General features: G+C 38.4%; 2 protein-coding genes across 4 annotated transcripts in view; one reads left to right on the top strand and one right to left on the bottom strand.

Moving 5' to 3' along the window:
- cacna2d4a (calcium channel, voltage-dependent, alpha 2/delta subunit 4a) overlaps positions 1 to 15,151 on the bottom strand; it is a 149,631-nt gene that overhangs the window by 27,476 nt on the left and 107,004 nt on the right. The window lies entirely within an intron of this gene.
- lrtm2a (leucine-rich repeats and transmembrane domains 2a) overlaps positions 980 to 15,151 on the top strand; it is a 68,044-nt gene continuing 53,872 nt past the window's right edge. The window contains exon 1 of the mRNA XM_041780812.1: positions 980 to 1,033. The gene's annotated coding sequence lies outside the window, so the exon portion shown is untranslated. The remainder of the gene's footprint in view (positions 1,034 to 15,151) is intronic.

A 15,151-nucleotide genomic window follows, 5' to 3' on the forward strand; every position in this document is an offset into this window, starting at 1 on the left:
TTTAACACTGGGTGTGTATGTGACTTAGTTTCATTCTTTGACACTAGAAGTACATGCTTGGCTTGCGTGTCACTGCAAGACTGCTGAAAGGCAACAGAGCTGTATGGGAGTGTATCCTAATCAAGCTAGTGAGATCGCAAAGAGAACAACATTACACTTTGAAAATGTGTTTTCCTTTTTGGATATAAGGGACAAGAATTACACAAAATGTATGTTCAAAAGCTTTTGTTGCGGTGTTTTCATTGTAACAGCTGCACAGTCATTCCAGTAAGGTATGCAGTATTACACACAGCCTGTGCGTAATACCGTATAACTCCACCTGGTTTGTTGTCAAATTGTGAGCATATTAAAAAGCTGTCAAAGTGAAAACAGATTTCTACAAAGTGATGCAGGGAATGTGTGTGTAAGTGATTGCAGTATTAAGACACCTGTCTCTGAAAGGTCCAGTCACTGATTAATCAGTATTCCTGGCTACCATTACACCATGACAACAAAAGAACACTCCAAGCAGCTTAGAGAAAAGGTTATTGACACTGTGAAGCACCGTGGTGGTAGCATCATGCTATGGGGATGCTTCTCAGGTGCCAGCCCTTGAAGGCTGCTCAGTTATTATACATGATTATATGCTGCTTGCAGGATTTTAAGATGACTGTTTTTCACATACATTTATCCAAAACCATGCACTTTGCACAGCTTAAAACCAACATAACTTTTTGTAGACATAACCTCACCATATCCAGACTTAGAGTCACAAATCTCTGCCCCCTCCACTGCTTTGAATGCCCATTTTCCAGTTCAGTGCATTCCATAGTGCACAAGATTTTAGCACATTGAATAAAACACAAGCAGCTATAAAACAGAATTTTTGAGGAACCAGCGCTGCATAGTGTTCCTGCTAAAGCGTGCTATAATTGAGCGGAGGGCTACACAGAGAGGGAGAGGTGAACGGCTTGCTGGCCTTTTGCTAAATGGAGCGACAAGAGTGTCAAGTGTCTGACAGACTGTGAAGAAAGAGAGGAAGAAAAAGAGAGAGGTAAGGCAGTTATTCCCTATCTATCTGTTTGTTTTTATACTTGAGAGAAAAGGAGCATGGTGACTCTGCAGTTCTAAAAACAGTTGCTTGTGTATGTTCACACATTCTGTTTACAATGTTTAGTCCGTTCTACTTGTGCATGTCTGTGCAACTTTGTTCTGAGGTGGCAGAGGAGGTCAGCTTGTGTTAAATGACCAAAGAGCAGAGCTGGGGTTGATGGTTTCCTTAGCAGGACCCCGGAGAGGAGGCTAAATATATAGGAGCACACATGCTGGAGACACATACACAAGGACGAGCTCTCCCAAGCACAAACTCTCACAGAGCCAATAAATTAAACTGACACAACAACTACGTCTCTGGGCACACAGAAAATAAGGCCACTACTGGGGAGGTCATTTCATTCTTTACTGTTTCTCTTTCTCACACACTTCACAAAACACAGGGCCAAATAAGCACACAAACACACACAGAAAGGTCATGATCACAGGCTGGGTAATCAAAGGACGGATTAATTGATATAATGGAGTCAGGTGGGCAGGTGGAGCGAGGGTGATGGAGGGATGAAGAGAGGCGTTAAAGGACGGCAGGAGAAGGATAAGACAAAAGGCTTATGTGGGGATCAAAGAGCATGAATCGATTTTTAATAACATGGAGACTCTTTTCATTTCAACCAAGTCTGGCTATCAATAATAGATCGAGCAAGATCAAGCAGATTTGATAGAATGCAAAGGAAAACATATTTGTGCATATTAGTACAAAAAAACAACAAAAGACACCAAAGCAGAGGATGAGGAGACTAAAAAACAAGTTAAAAAAGGTGTTACTGTTGAAAAAAGTGTGAAAACAGGCTCTAAATTTAAGTTTCACACCTTTATTCCTAATTATGCTTTATTTGTTATTTTAGTACATCTCTACCAACTCTTTGTAATAAATGGTCTTTGTAATAAATAATAACAATATACTGAACAATTCAGTGCCATCTGTTGAAAAAATCACAAGCTTTTATTACTTCTTACCACACCTAAAAGTAGCGCTGACATATGACTGATATTGATTTTCTGAGGGAGCAAATCTACTCCATGTTAGCATGGTAAATGATGCAAATTGATTAAACAAGAACAATAGGTGGAGGAAAACACTGGAAAAATGATCTTTAAGGAAGCCCAATATTAACTTTATGCTTATTGTACCTCATTGTGCCATATCTCATACCTAAAGCTCTATCTCATATCTGTTTGACTTCAGATTGACGAAATACTATGTACTGCTGTGTTTATTTTCAATAACCTATGGGTAGAAAAACCATGCAAAATATGAAGGGCGTATCGTATCACATCACATTGTAATACTTACCCGTATCTTATCACACCATATCAAACCTACCATATCATACCCTACAGCCAGGCTATTCAGTTGGAGGCCCTGGGGCCAGATCAATGTCATTTTTAGTGGCCCTTTGAAGATCCAGTATGTCTCTATACCAGTTCTAGTTTTGAATTGAGGACTCTGTTCAATGAAAATGTCACCTCATAAGGCAGATTTACTAAACAGAAAACCAATATTTGGCTTTCATAAATACATTTCTTGTTTTGAGGGAGAAATGCTCTGCAAGAAGCACTTCCAGGTTTGTGCTGGATGGGACGCTGGAGTGCATACGCAAGTGTTTTCTGTTAAATGGATTTTGAAGTTGAGTCGTATGAGTTAAATAGCAGTAGTAGTGACATTGGTCTCCAGTGATTTCAGTGAGCATTGTCCCATTAAGAAGGACTCACTGGTTGTATTGGCTAGGAAGTGAGGCTAAGTAGCGTAACGGATGGGTAGAGTTTCTCTCCAGAATTTGGCTTTTTTGGGGGGTAAAACGGGCCTCAAAATAATGTTGCCTCAAAATTACACTGTTTTGAAAATTTGATAGCCTCTGTGTTTTTGTCACCATTTTGCAGTGCAAAAGCATGCAACCAGTAGCCAAATCCTCCATTGTGGCCGGATTAAAACAGTTATGCAAAGACGAGTGGGTCAAAATTCCTCTGCAGTAATGTAAAAGACTCATTGCCAGTTATCACAAACACTTGCAGTTGCTGCCACCAAGGGTGGAACAATCAGTTATTAGGTCTAGGGACCACAGGGCCAGGTTGGTTCTAATGTTCTAAAATGTTTCAGTGTAAAAATATGAAAAAATATGAAAAAAAATTGGAAGTGGGCAAACACTTATTCACAGTGTCATGCAATATCTCTCAGGCCCTTCATATGGATGCTTTTCAGGAAGTGTCCCCTTTTCCAAACTAATTGAATAGCTCTTTGTTTCGTATCCTATTGTATCATGTCATATTGTGTTGTATTGTATTGTATCATACTGGACTGTATCACACCGTATCACATTGTATCCCATTGAATCGTATGGTATCATATCATACTGTATTGTAACATACCGTGTAGAATCACATCATAGCGTATCACACTGTATCCTATAGTCCCATATCCTATATTGTATCATACCATATCGTATTATTTTGTATCCTAACCTTACCTATCCTATTGTAATCTAATATTATTTCATATAATCTCAGTATACTGCACCCCATCATCCTATAATGTGTTATCTTGCATATCATATCACATAACTTTATAATGCATCACAGTGCATCATATGTTTTCCTATTCTAATGTACTGTATATTATTATTCTAGATTCTATTATTTCCGTATCTTATCATATGGTATCAAACATACCATATTATACTGTACCATATTTTATCGTGCCGTGTCTTGTCATAATACTGTATCATTTTAAATCACCTCATACTGCATTGAATCACGTTATGTTGTATCATATGGTATAACAACATCTTACTGTATCCCATCATTTTAAATCCTGTCATCTCTAATCATATAGTACTTGTTAGTTTGGTACACCACATGTTACGTCTCATGATTAATACACCACAGGCTATACCAGCTGTCACTGATAGTTGTAAATAACACTAGATGGAACAAAGTATAAGCTGCACTAATTGGACTTTGTGTTACTTTTTAATCAATGAATTGAACCCTGTACTGAACTGTGACACCTGGGAACCAGTGTTAACTTCATCGACTAAAAGTATGACTAAAAATGTTCATTGACAGCCTTTTTTTCCACAAAAAAAACTAGACTAAGTCCAACAAAAACAGATCGGTGATGATCAAAACTGAAAAAAAGTAGGTTTAGTTTTTGTCAAGATGACTAAAACTAGAATAAAATGTAATGTAGTTTTCCTCGGACATTCAAAATCCATGATATTTCTCCACTGTGGGTAAATCTAGGAAAAAAACAATGGATCCGTATCTCTTCTGCCTCTCAGATGTAGAGAGCAGGGACCTCAGGTATGGCAGAGTGCAGAGAACACACTACCATAATTTTAGAAAACAAATGCTTGGACTAAAAATAAAGACTAAAATGTGAAGACTTTTGATGGACTAAAACTAGACTAAAATGTTTTTGAGTTTTCGTCGACGAAAACTAGACTAAAACTTAAAAGGGTAGAAATGGCTAAAATGTGACTAAACCTAAAAGACATTTCAACTAAAGACTAAAACTAAGACTAAAATTAAAAATAGCTGCCAAAATTAACACTGCTAGGAACTGTTGACACCCCAAGTATCCTATAGTTGTATGGTATTGTGTCATATGGTATAGTATGGAATTGTATCTTACCACGTCCAGTCTCATCATGTCATGTGGCATCCTTTAGTTTAGTATAGCATCACATCTTATTGTATTGAACACCCCCACTTTTAAAATTGAGAAAAATTGTTTAATTGCTGTAAATTTTGCCCACAAAGATGTAGCAAAGAAAAACAATAATGTAAGCACATATTTACTGGATCAATGTCATTTTTTTTTGTTTTAAAGGTAAAGCTAAAAACAATTCAAAATAAAAGTGTTTGCTGATGTTTCCTAGCATTAACTCAAATAGACTGTAAGGCTAACTATGTCAGTGGTATAGAGGTGAGTGTTGTTAGTGTGCTGTCACAGTGGTTCAGGCAGACCTCTGATAAATACTCAGAATAGGAGAGGTTGGGATTATTTGAGTTTTTCCAGTTCAAACATTAAACCTCTTTCCTTGAAACCTGCTAGATCTTTGCATCACATTCGGATTCTTTGTTTGCTTTTGAGCTTTTTTTCTTTAACTAGCTTCAAAAGTGTTAAAGTTATCTTCAAAGCTGTTTTTAAATCAGCTTTTTTGGAGTGGATTTTCTTATGTAAGCATTTGAAACTCTCCATTTTCAAGTGTTCGATATTAACAAAAAGACCCCATTCACCACAGTTCTGTTTTGCACCTTGCTTGACGTCTTGGAAGTGTTTGCTTTTTGTATTCCAGCTGACGGTGGAAGACGAGATTACTGTTTATCTGCACACATGTCAAAGCCTTATCATGTCTCCCTCTTTATTCTCGCTGTCCTCTCTTGCTTCTGCTCTCACAAACAGCGGCAAAGACAAAATCATGCCAACACAAACATGCGCAGAGATTACAGCTTTCTAACTTAGAAATGTCACTTGTGTTCTTTCTCTCTCAGTCTCGTTCACAAACATAATTACAGTTTTGGCAACAAATGTCAAACAGTCAGCTGTGAGGCTGAATAAAAAGCACATTTTACCTCCCTACCTCTTTAGTAGGTGACATTTTTCATCTACTCATAGCTGATATTTAAGATGTAAAATTTGTTTATTCACATTTAGAGAATACAAGTATCCTCAACATGAGTCTACATCAGAAAAAAAATTTTTGAACACGTCTCATTCTTGTCTAATGCAGGATTCTAGCTGCTCAACAGTCCTGAGTCCTCTCTGTCAGATTTTTTGTTTCATGATGTGCCAAAAGTTTTTTTTTGGTGAAATATCTGGACTGCAGGGTGGCAAGTTCAGCACCCAGACTTTTTTACTGTGAAGCCATGCTGTTGTGATGGGTGCAGTATGTGTTTTTGCCTTTTCTTACTGAAAAATGTGAGGTCTTCCCTGAAAAAGACGTTTTCTGGATGGGATTATATGTTGCTCTACAACCTCTATATACTGTGCTTTACAACATTGATAGTGCTTTTCCAGATATGTAAGCTGTCCACACCATAGGCACTAATGCAACCTCATACCATCAGAAATGAGGGTTTTTGTACTAACAAGACTACAAGACACGGCGTCAGGGGTTTCCAAAAATAGTTTCAAATTTTTATTAATCTGACCACAGAACAGTTTTCCATTTTGCCTAGGTCCATTTTAAATGAGCTTTGGCCCAGAGAAGAGGGTGGCGCTTCTGGACCATGTTTCTATATGGCTTCGCTAACATGGCTAATTAATGTTATTACATAAGCCAGTGAAGTGTTAGCTTTAGCAACGTGGACTTTAGCAAACAAAGCTAAAGCTTATGTAGCTACGTAGATAATGTAGCTGCACAGATAATGTAGTTGCATAGCTTACATACAGTAGTTGCTTTCTGCAGCTAGCAATGTAAGCTTTAGCAAATGTAGCTAAAGCTAACTTAGCTGCACAGATAATGTAGATAGTCCTACATTGTGAGCTTTGCCTTAGCTTTGTCAGTAAGATAGCTCTGTTAGCTATATAGCTCATTATCTACATAGCCTCCGCAGCTAATGCAGCTATGTAAGCTACGCTGGCTGCGTTGGACTGTTTTCATGGGGAACATTTTTATTTTCACAGTGCCCCGACTTTTTTGGAATTGGGTTGTAAGAAGAAAAAACTACTATGGAATATATACATCAAATGCTTAATAATGATAGTCGTAATGGTAGTTTAGTAGCCTAATAGTAGTTGTGGTCGCTGTCATGACAAGACATGCTTTTCATATTACCAAAATTTGTAGCTCTAGTCCTCCACCCAACATTACTTGTGGGGCAGCTAAACATTTCCAGGACCTGCTGGGCGGTTTCACACCGAGCCCAAGCATGACAAGTCCCCCCTCACCCTCTGTCTCCCCCTACTGGTCTGCTTTCACTTTATTAACATGCCCGAGCACACTTTGCTTTATACGTTCTCTCTTAAAAAAGGTAGTGGCATACTGTTCAAACCAGGAAGGCCACTTTAAATAGCTTTTTTATAATGTAAATTCATCCATGAAGAAAAGGTGGTTTACCGTTTTGTAAAAACACCTTATGAGGTGTAGTTAATGATAGATGGATGAAATTTGTGCCTAAAAACACAACACAAAAATGATAATAATGGCATAAGGTGATGTCTGTTATAATGGTGCATTCTTGTCTCACAGAGTGTGGCTGATTCCTCATGATTATTGCATAGAATCATTTCTCCATCTATGAACTGTTTTTTTTTCTGCAGTCTTTGAAGTTGTGTTTGACTTTAAGGCTTTTATTGTATTTGTCAAGTGAAAAATACCCTTTCAAGTGTAACTCCCCAGTGTTCAGAGCGTAATTGGTAACTTCTTTAATTAGGAGCCTGGGTCCAGAAGGGAAAATGTAATCAGAGTAGCAAATAAATGTTGATCTCCGTGGAGAGGACTGGCAGTAATGCAAAAAATTAATTTGGACATTTTTTACAATCACTGCACAGCTACATCCTTAGTCTTAGTATAAACTTTTACTTGGATTGTCTTCAGTTGGCCACTGCAGGTTATGGATTTGCAAGTGCTTGCAATGATGAAATTAAGAATCAGAGCTTTGAAAAAGTGACCAGATTTGATTTTGTTTGTTGCAACAAAAGTGGAAAAACTCCTGATGCTACACAGGCACAAACCTGCGTCGTGTATGAGACAGCCCACCTGCTGCAGTCTCCCCCGATCAAAGTAAGCTCTCCTTGTAAGATAAAGCGCTTCTCTCTGCACGTACTAAACAAGACATTACAGAGAAATGTGTCACACTTTGCTGCAGAGGCAGTCACTTTAAGGATATGGCTGGGAGTAGATCATAGAGACAGCAGGAGGCCAAGCATTCTTCTTACAATTCCAGCTGTTATCCTCATATTATTAGCATCTTTTTAAGTCCAATACAAACAGATAAATCATTCAATATGCCAAAATGCTGTCTTTCTTTCTGCATACCTCTTTGTTGAGATCCACTCAAGTTCCCCCAAAAGTTTTTAAAAGCATCAGTGCCTGGTCTATCCATGCTCTTGTGCTGACTTTGTGAGGCAATTAAAGTTTGGCAGATTCCCAGCAACTTTTCTCAGGATCTCCTAATTGAACCACATCTAAAAATGTGGTTATTGGAGAATCAAAGCTGCAGTCACAATGAATGAATGGATATATTGTATTGTTACTTGTATTGTCAAGTGTACTGGATGTAATTGGTGTTATTCTTTGTGTAATTGTTTGGTTGTTGGGGATTTTGTTTGTGACTTGCCATTCTAATGACCTTTTATGTTTACATAAATTTATGTATGCAAAGTTTGTGATATAGTGCATACATAATTAAACCTGTCTATGCTAACCAGTGCAATAACACTTGCACACACAAGTATGTGTGTGCAAAATAAGTGCAATAGGGCAACGTGCAATGTGCAACAGCTCTTTAAAACTCTAGCACTCTAGTGCTTTAGCACACAGGCACTTTAACTTAACAAGCCAAATCCTCAAGGTTTTCTTTTTTTTCTGATCTGTTATGAGTTTATTGTCTGTCTAGGTTGTTTACTGTACTTTTCATTCTTATTTGCCATTTTTATTCTCTACCTTCTATCGCTCTTGTACCTCTGTTTTAATGATTGTATATTGTTAACATCAACCTTTCCAGGGTCAAAGGATGGAAATCAGCCACTGGCTACAATCCTACATATTTACATGCAAGTTTTCAATAATATGTACTGACCCTGATATTTCAAATAAAATAAAAATAGAAAATACAGAAATACAGAAGTATTGAAAGTGTTGCACAATAACCTTTCACAGGCTGGGTCAGGGCTGCTAACTGTTGGGTCATCTGACCATTTTCATGATTTCCAGCTTGTCTTGCAATGTCTCTTTGTCCATATAGTATATTGAAGTAATATAAAAATGCTGATAAAAAAAAGTATAGTCATAAAATATTACTGTATATATCTGACTGTGTTTAGGCCATTAGAACACTTTGCTGGCCCAGCACTGGTAAACCTGATTTCATGACGATATTTTCTAACCTCTGTTCTTTCAAAATCTATATAACATAAGACGATGGTTGAAAGATTTCATGTATGTTTTTGTTCGTACTGCAGAAGTTTCTCTTGCCAGCCCCTCTTGTAAATTTGGCCATCGAGGATCTAAAGTGTTTTCCACATTTGTGAGTCATTCAGTATGACAGTATCTGACTAATATCTCCTGTTCCACATATGTAACAGGACCTTGAAAATAAAATAGTGGACCTCAAACACAGAGCTGAGTCACCTTTAAACTGAAAATATCCAAATTACTGTTTGTGTTTGCAAAAAGCAGCAGTCAGTGTTACGTTCAACAAAGGCTGAGCAGGTCCTGTGTTCAATAAAGTGATGTTGCCAGGCAACAAACACTGAAGCAGCCTGTAAAAGGAGTTATGGTGAATTCTGGTCGACTCCTCAGAGAGAGAAAAAGTTGATTATAATAATCAGTTTGAGTGGAAGACCTTCACAAACCCACACAAACTCTTTGGGTAAAACACAAAGAGACTGAATGGATGCAAATGAATCCACAAGTTATGCCGTCCTGTTATCTCATCAATTACAACGCTGCGACTGATTTAGTCCACACAAACACCTTAGTGCTGAAGCTCACTAACCTTAGAGGAGTCGCCCGAGGCTGCACTGACATCACGTTACCAAAGCAACAGGCAGAGGGCTGGGATTGGATGAAAGGATGATGACTCAACCTCCCTCCCTCGTCCTCCTCCTCCCTCTCTCTCTCTCTCCATAATCTCCCTCTCTCTAAGTGTCTCTCACTTTCTCATGCGCAACTTTTTAAGCGTCAAGGATGCAGACAGGAGCAGATGAATGTTTTCATTAAAATAGTTGCACAAGTCGGCTTTGAGTTTTGCATATTGCAACCAGAATTAGCCTTTAAATTAGTGCAATATGATCAGACAAGAAGGCAACAAGAATCAGCTATAAGCATTAGAAATTAAGTTTTGCATTTTCCCATTTAACTTTGAGTTGAATCCCACTGACACAGCTGAAAGATGGACAGCGACCTCTGTCACCCCTGGTTGTCTTTAAGGTGACAAAACAGACGTGACAGAGTGTAAAAAGGGCGCCCTGCGTCTTTAAAAGGGACCTAAATGTTGTTGACATTGGGTATAAATGTGTGTGGACCTTCCAAGGCAGCCGAGCCTACCTTAAGTTAACCTAGTTTCACGGCATAGTTGAGCAGGCCTGTTGGAGGCACGCTCACTAAATCATTCATCGTGGAGAGACAGGGAGAAACATGTTTCTGTGTGTAGAGGAGGAAAGAGTGAAAGCAGAAAGCTCGCCTCTTTCTTCTCTTCTCTGTGTTTACATGGCACTTGTGCTCGTAAAAAAGGGCCACTTCGTCACACATCAAAGAGGAATTAAAGCAGCTGCATTTTGAGGCAAATTTGGCGTGAAATTCAATTACCTACTCAATCTTTTATAATGTGAAAGGAGATCAACATGGCACTGGGCGTGTGCTTTGTGTGCTTGATCACCCTTCTTCCATTACCTTGCTAATCCAGTTCTATTATGGCTAAACACAAGTACCAGGATATTTCAATGAATAGCTCACATTTTGGGGCTTTTTGCATTCAAAATGCTTCTATGTGGTATTTTTAGCCAAACGCACGTTCCAAAAAACAAGTTTTCATAATGAATTGTAACTAAAATGTGAACTTTCTGCCTTAAATTTGCTGTCATTTTCAAAAAATGAAATGTGTTATGATTACCGGTAAACCCCAAAAAATCAATTTGAATTCATGCATTGCACATTTTAAACAAACAAGATGGAAGAAGTTGATCAAGTATGCAACTTATTACAACCCCAATTCCAAAAAAGTTGAGACATTTTATTAAAAACATTGTATAAACAACATATCAGATGTTGAAACTGAGACATTTGGCAAATCCATGAAAAATATTAGCTCATTTTGATTTGATGATAGCATCCAAAAAAAGTAGGGATGGGGCAACAAAAGGCTGGAAAAGTAAGAGGTACTAATGGAAAAAAAGCTGGAGGAGCATTTCACAACTAATTAGGTAAATTGGCAACAGATCAGGAACATCACTAAGTCTAACAGGAACGTTTTAAAGATGGGCAGAGGTTCACCGATCTGTGAGAATCTGCATCCAAAAATTGTGGAACAATTTCAGAAACTAAATTGCAAAGAGTATCCCACCATCTACAGCACATAACATCATCAAGAGATTCAGAGAATCTGGAGAAATCTCTGTGCACGAGGGACAAGGTCAAAGGTCAACGTTGGTTGACGTGCTCTCCTGGCCCTCAGGCTGTCACAAGACGATCTGGCTGCAGACCTCTATGGTGGGGTGACCTGGACCTTAAGGTGGCGTACGCTCACTGTCAGAGGTTACAGTAAGTGGCTATTTGTCACAACAGCATAATTTTGGGAATAAAAATTGAAAATTTACTGAGGGGGTACATTTGAATTTAATAAATCACAAACTAAGTAAAACCCAAAGAAAGATAGGGTAAGGCACTCGAACCCTAAAGGTTAGGGTTAGGGATACAATTAAAAATAACACCACAAACTAAGGAAAAACCCAGCAAGGGTTTGTACATCACTTCCTGCCCCACGGTCAAGGTCACCCCATTGTAAACCTCATTTTCCTGGTTAAAAGTTCATTTGAAATAGACTAAAGCAAAATGGAAAACAGTTCTGTGGTCACATCAATCAAAATTTGAAATTCTTTAGTGCCACTTAAAGGCGTAGCATATATACTACAGCGTTTTCAGCCGTTTTCAGTGGTTCTGTGCTTACTCAGACATCTCCTGAAACGATCCTGTGTTTACGGAAGATGTTTCTAAAACGAAACGGAAATATATCGTTTTTATCTCCATGTGGACAAGGCCTTAAACACTCCAGGAGGTAAAGTAAAACAAGCAAACAATCCCATTAACCAACACAGCCCCAAAAACACAGCTTTATTACAAACAGGACCAAATTTAGGTTTGACAAAATTAAGAAACACAGAAAAAGCCACAGGTTTACAAGATCGATCACTTATTAGAGTGAAACATGGGGCGATGTGCATGAAGGAAGATATTTAAAAACCTAAGAATAGATGGTATTTTCTAGCTGTTCATTAGTCTGAGTTGATCTGGTGTTACTAGCCATTATTGAAGTGTATTATGTTACTTTGGAGCAGAAATATCATTTTCACGGTTACCACGTTTGTAGTTTACATCCCACACATCAGGTCATTTCATACAGCCTGAGCTCGCCGCTGCCCTCTAGAGTTTTCCTCTAGTAGCACGTGTCTTGTGTATGTTTACAAGAACACTCATGATGCAGCTGAACCCGAGGTGAAACAGCAAGTACATCTCTGGCCTTACAGTCTACTGTTATCACATCATAACCTTATATTCTTAATTCTAATATACTGTTCTGGTTTCTTCTTTAAGCTCGGGTTTGGACTCTTTATTACACTTCAGGAAAGGAGATATCAGGTTCTTAGCTGCTAAATGCTCCACTTTGTTCATTAGTTTTGTTAATGTCTGTTATTTGGTGTTGCACATGCAAAACGAGGCTCTATTTTAAGATGTTAAAGCCGTGACAGTGAACTAAAACAATAAACAATAAAACAGTGGGTCATGAGACCAACACAATGGGCTAAGACATGCCAAACAGCTTTTACTGTGGTGTCTGGTAGATCTGTCTTCATATGTGGTAATACAGAAAATAGTGATCTTATTTATTTGTAGAGAATCAATAAGAAACTCTGTGACTTCATGGAGTTGAAGAAGTTTTTAAGGAGTGCTTTCTTTTAGTCCAGGTAGGGGAGCAAACAGGTTATCAACCAAGCATTGTTGTTCTATGGCTAATGCAAGGTAGATGTTACATTTTTCTCAATTAGGACAAGATGAGGCCAGGATTACGTCATCCAACTGCAACCAGTTGTCATGCTAAGCTAGTTTAATATGTATGATTATAACTACATGTATGATACTTATTGATCCTCTCACATCAGTTCCAATAAAAGAGAAAAAATGACATTTCTAAACTTTTCCTTTAATGTGAAGAATCCAAGGACATATTTCTTTCTTTCCTTTTTCACTTCCCTCTCTCCTCTGTTTCTGTCCCTCTCTGAAATGACAGATGGTGCTCTCTCACCTCGCCCCTATTTATTTCTCTAAAATCTTTCCCTCTTTTCTCATCTCTTGCTCTCTTGCTGCTCGTCTCCCTCCTTCAATGTTTCATTTTAATCCCTGAACATTTGTTGTTCTTTCTTTCTTTTTTCTTTGCTTCCACTTTCCTCCTGTTTCCCTCCCTCACTCTGGCCTCCCATCGGCCTGACGTCTCTCTCTCTCTCTCTCTCTTCCTCTTCCTCTCCTCTAGGAAATCCCTCTCTACCATCTGTCTGGCTGTGATGAATTCGAAGCCTTTCAGAACAAATCAACTTGGCCAAATTAATGAGACTCTCCGAGGGGATAAAGTTTGTGTGCATGCTTGTGTGTGAGCGTGAGAGTGTGCACCTAAAATACTTCATAATCCATGGACTTTAGCACTTAATACATCCTGCAGTGACAGAGAGAGTGTTACAGAGGAAATACGGCAGACCAGACTGGCTGCAGACACAGAGTTTCTTAAAGAACTAGAGGTCAGGACCCCAGACAGGCCTGTCTTAAGCTGGTCTTATTTGTTCCCTTTTATTTAAAACAGCATGGAAACAGCAAAACAGTGCTTTTGGGATCAACAATTATGAATAAGACATAAGAAAAGCCAGAATGATCCAGATCTCTTAAAAGGGATGGAATTCCCATCACTACAAGTGTGGCTGGACAGACACTGGCTGTGGTAACACAAGCAAGATCAGGGTTTTACTGTACCAAACCGTGCTAACCTGTACTGAACCAAGGTGGACCATCTGGTCAAAACACACCACAAGTGTCAGTGAGATGGAGGGCAGTCGACAAGAGCTGATAAACATCAGAAAAATGATTCTGTGATCATTTTCAAGTGATGATACGCAGCTGAAAGTTTAATTAGTTGTTATCTCGTTGTATTTTAGGCCATATTCAATCTTTCTTTCAATCGTTCTCCATTTTTATGTCTCAAGACAACAACATCTCTGAAGGGCAGGACTGCCTTTCTTCCTGGAAGTCCTGCTGGTGTGGACACAGAGCTGAGAACAACAAAACCATGAAGAGTTACATTACATTACCCTCCTAAGACCCTGCATGTGTGGACATTACATCCCTAAAAGATAAGAATTTCTGCTGTTAGAATTTTTCAGATAATTGTCCAGAACAGTCTGGCTGCAGACTGTTAACCTGAGACGCTCTCTATCTCAGAATGGAAATCCATGTTAAAACTTTACCAAAAGGTAAAAACCTGATAAACCTGACAACAAAACCTTGATTAAGCTGAGTTAAAAGGCTGCTTACAGGAAAAAAATCTTGGCCTCAATGAAAACTACTCAATCGCAACCAGTGTAGTTTTCTTAGTTCTGTTGCTGTGTAAGCTACGTAGCTAACATAGCTAAAGCTAAGCACAGTAAGCAGCTATATGCGCTAGTATCTACATTATCAGCGCAGCTAGGTAAGCTATGTTTGCAAAAGCTCATGTTGCTAAAGCTAACTTAGCTATAGATAACAGAGCTATGTAGCTAATGTAGCTAAAGCAAAGCTCACAAAGCTATGTGAGCTACGTAGGTATGTTATCTACATACAGTCTGAGGTAGACCCAGCTCAAATGTATTTATACATTTTTGGGAATTTGATTGGGAATTCTAGGGGAGTCCTTTAAAATTTCAAGAATTGCATGGAGAGTTCAGAGAACCTGAATTGATGTTTGGGGAAATTTTCTGTCTTTTTTGTGAGATTTGGGGAACAAGTACTTTTTTGCCAGTATTATGTATGGGGAATTTGCTTGGAAGTTTTCAGTTTTTTTTTTTTTTTTGATGGAAATTTTAAAGAATTGGTTTCAATAATCTGGGGGATTTATTTAGAAATTTTAGGCAATTTATGGTAATTTGGGGAATGTA

The sequence above is a fragment of the Cheilinus undulatus genome, linkage group 23, assembly GCF_018320785.1.
Source record: "Cheilinus undulatus linkage group 23, ASM1832078v1, whole genome shotgun sequence".
NCBI lineage: Eukaryota > Metazoa > Chordata > Actinopteri > Labriformes > Labridae > Cheilinus > Cheilinus undulatus.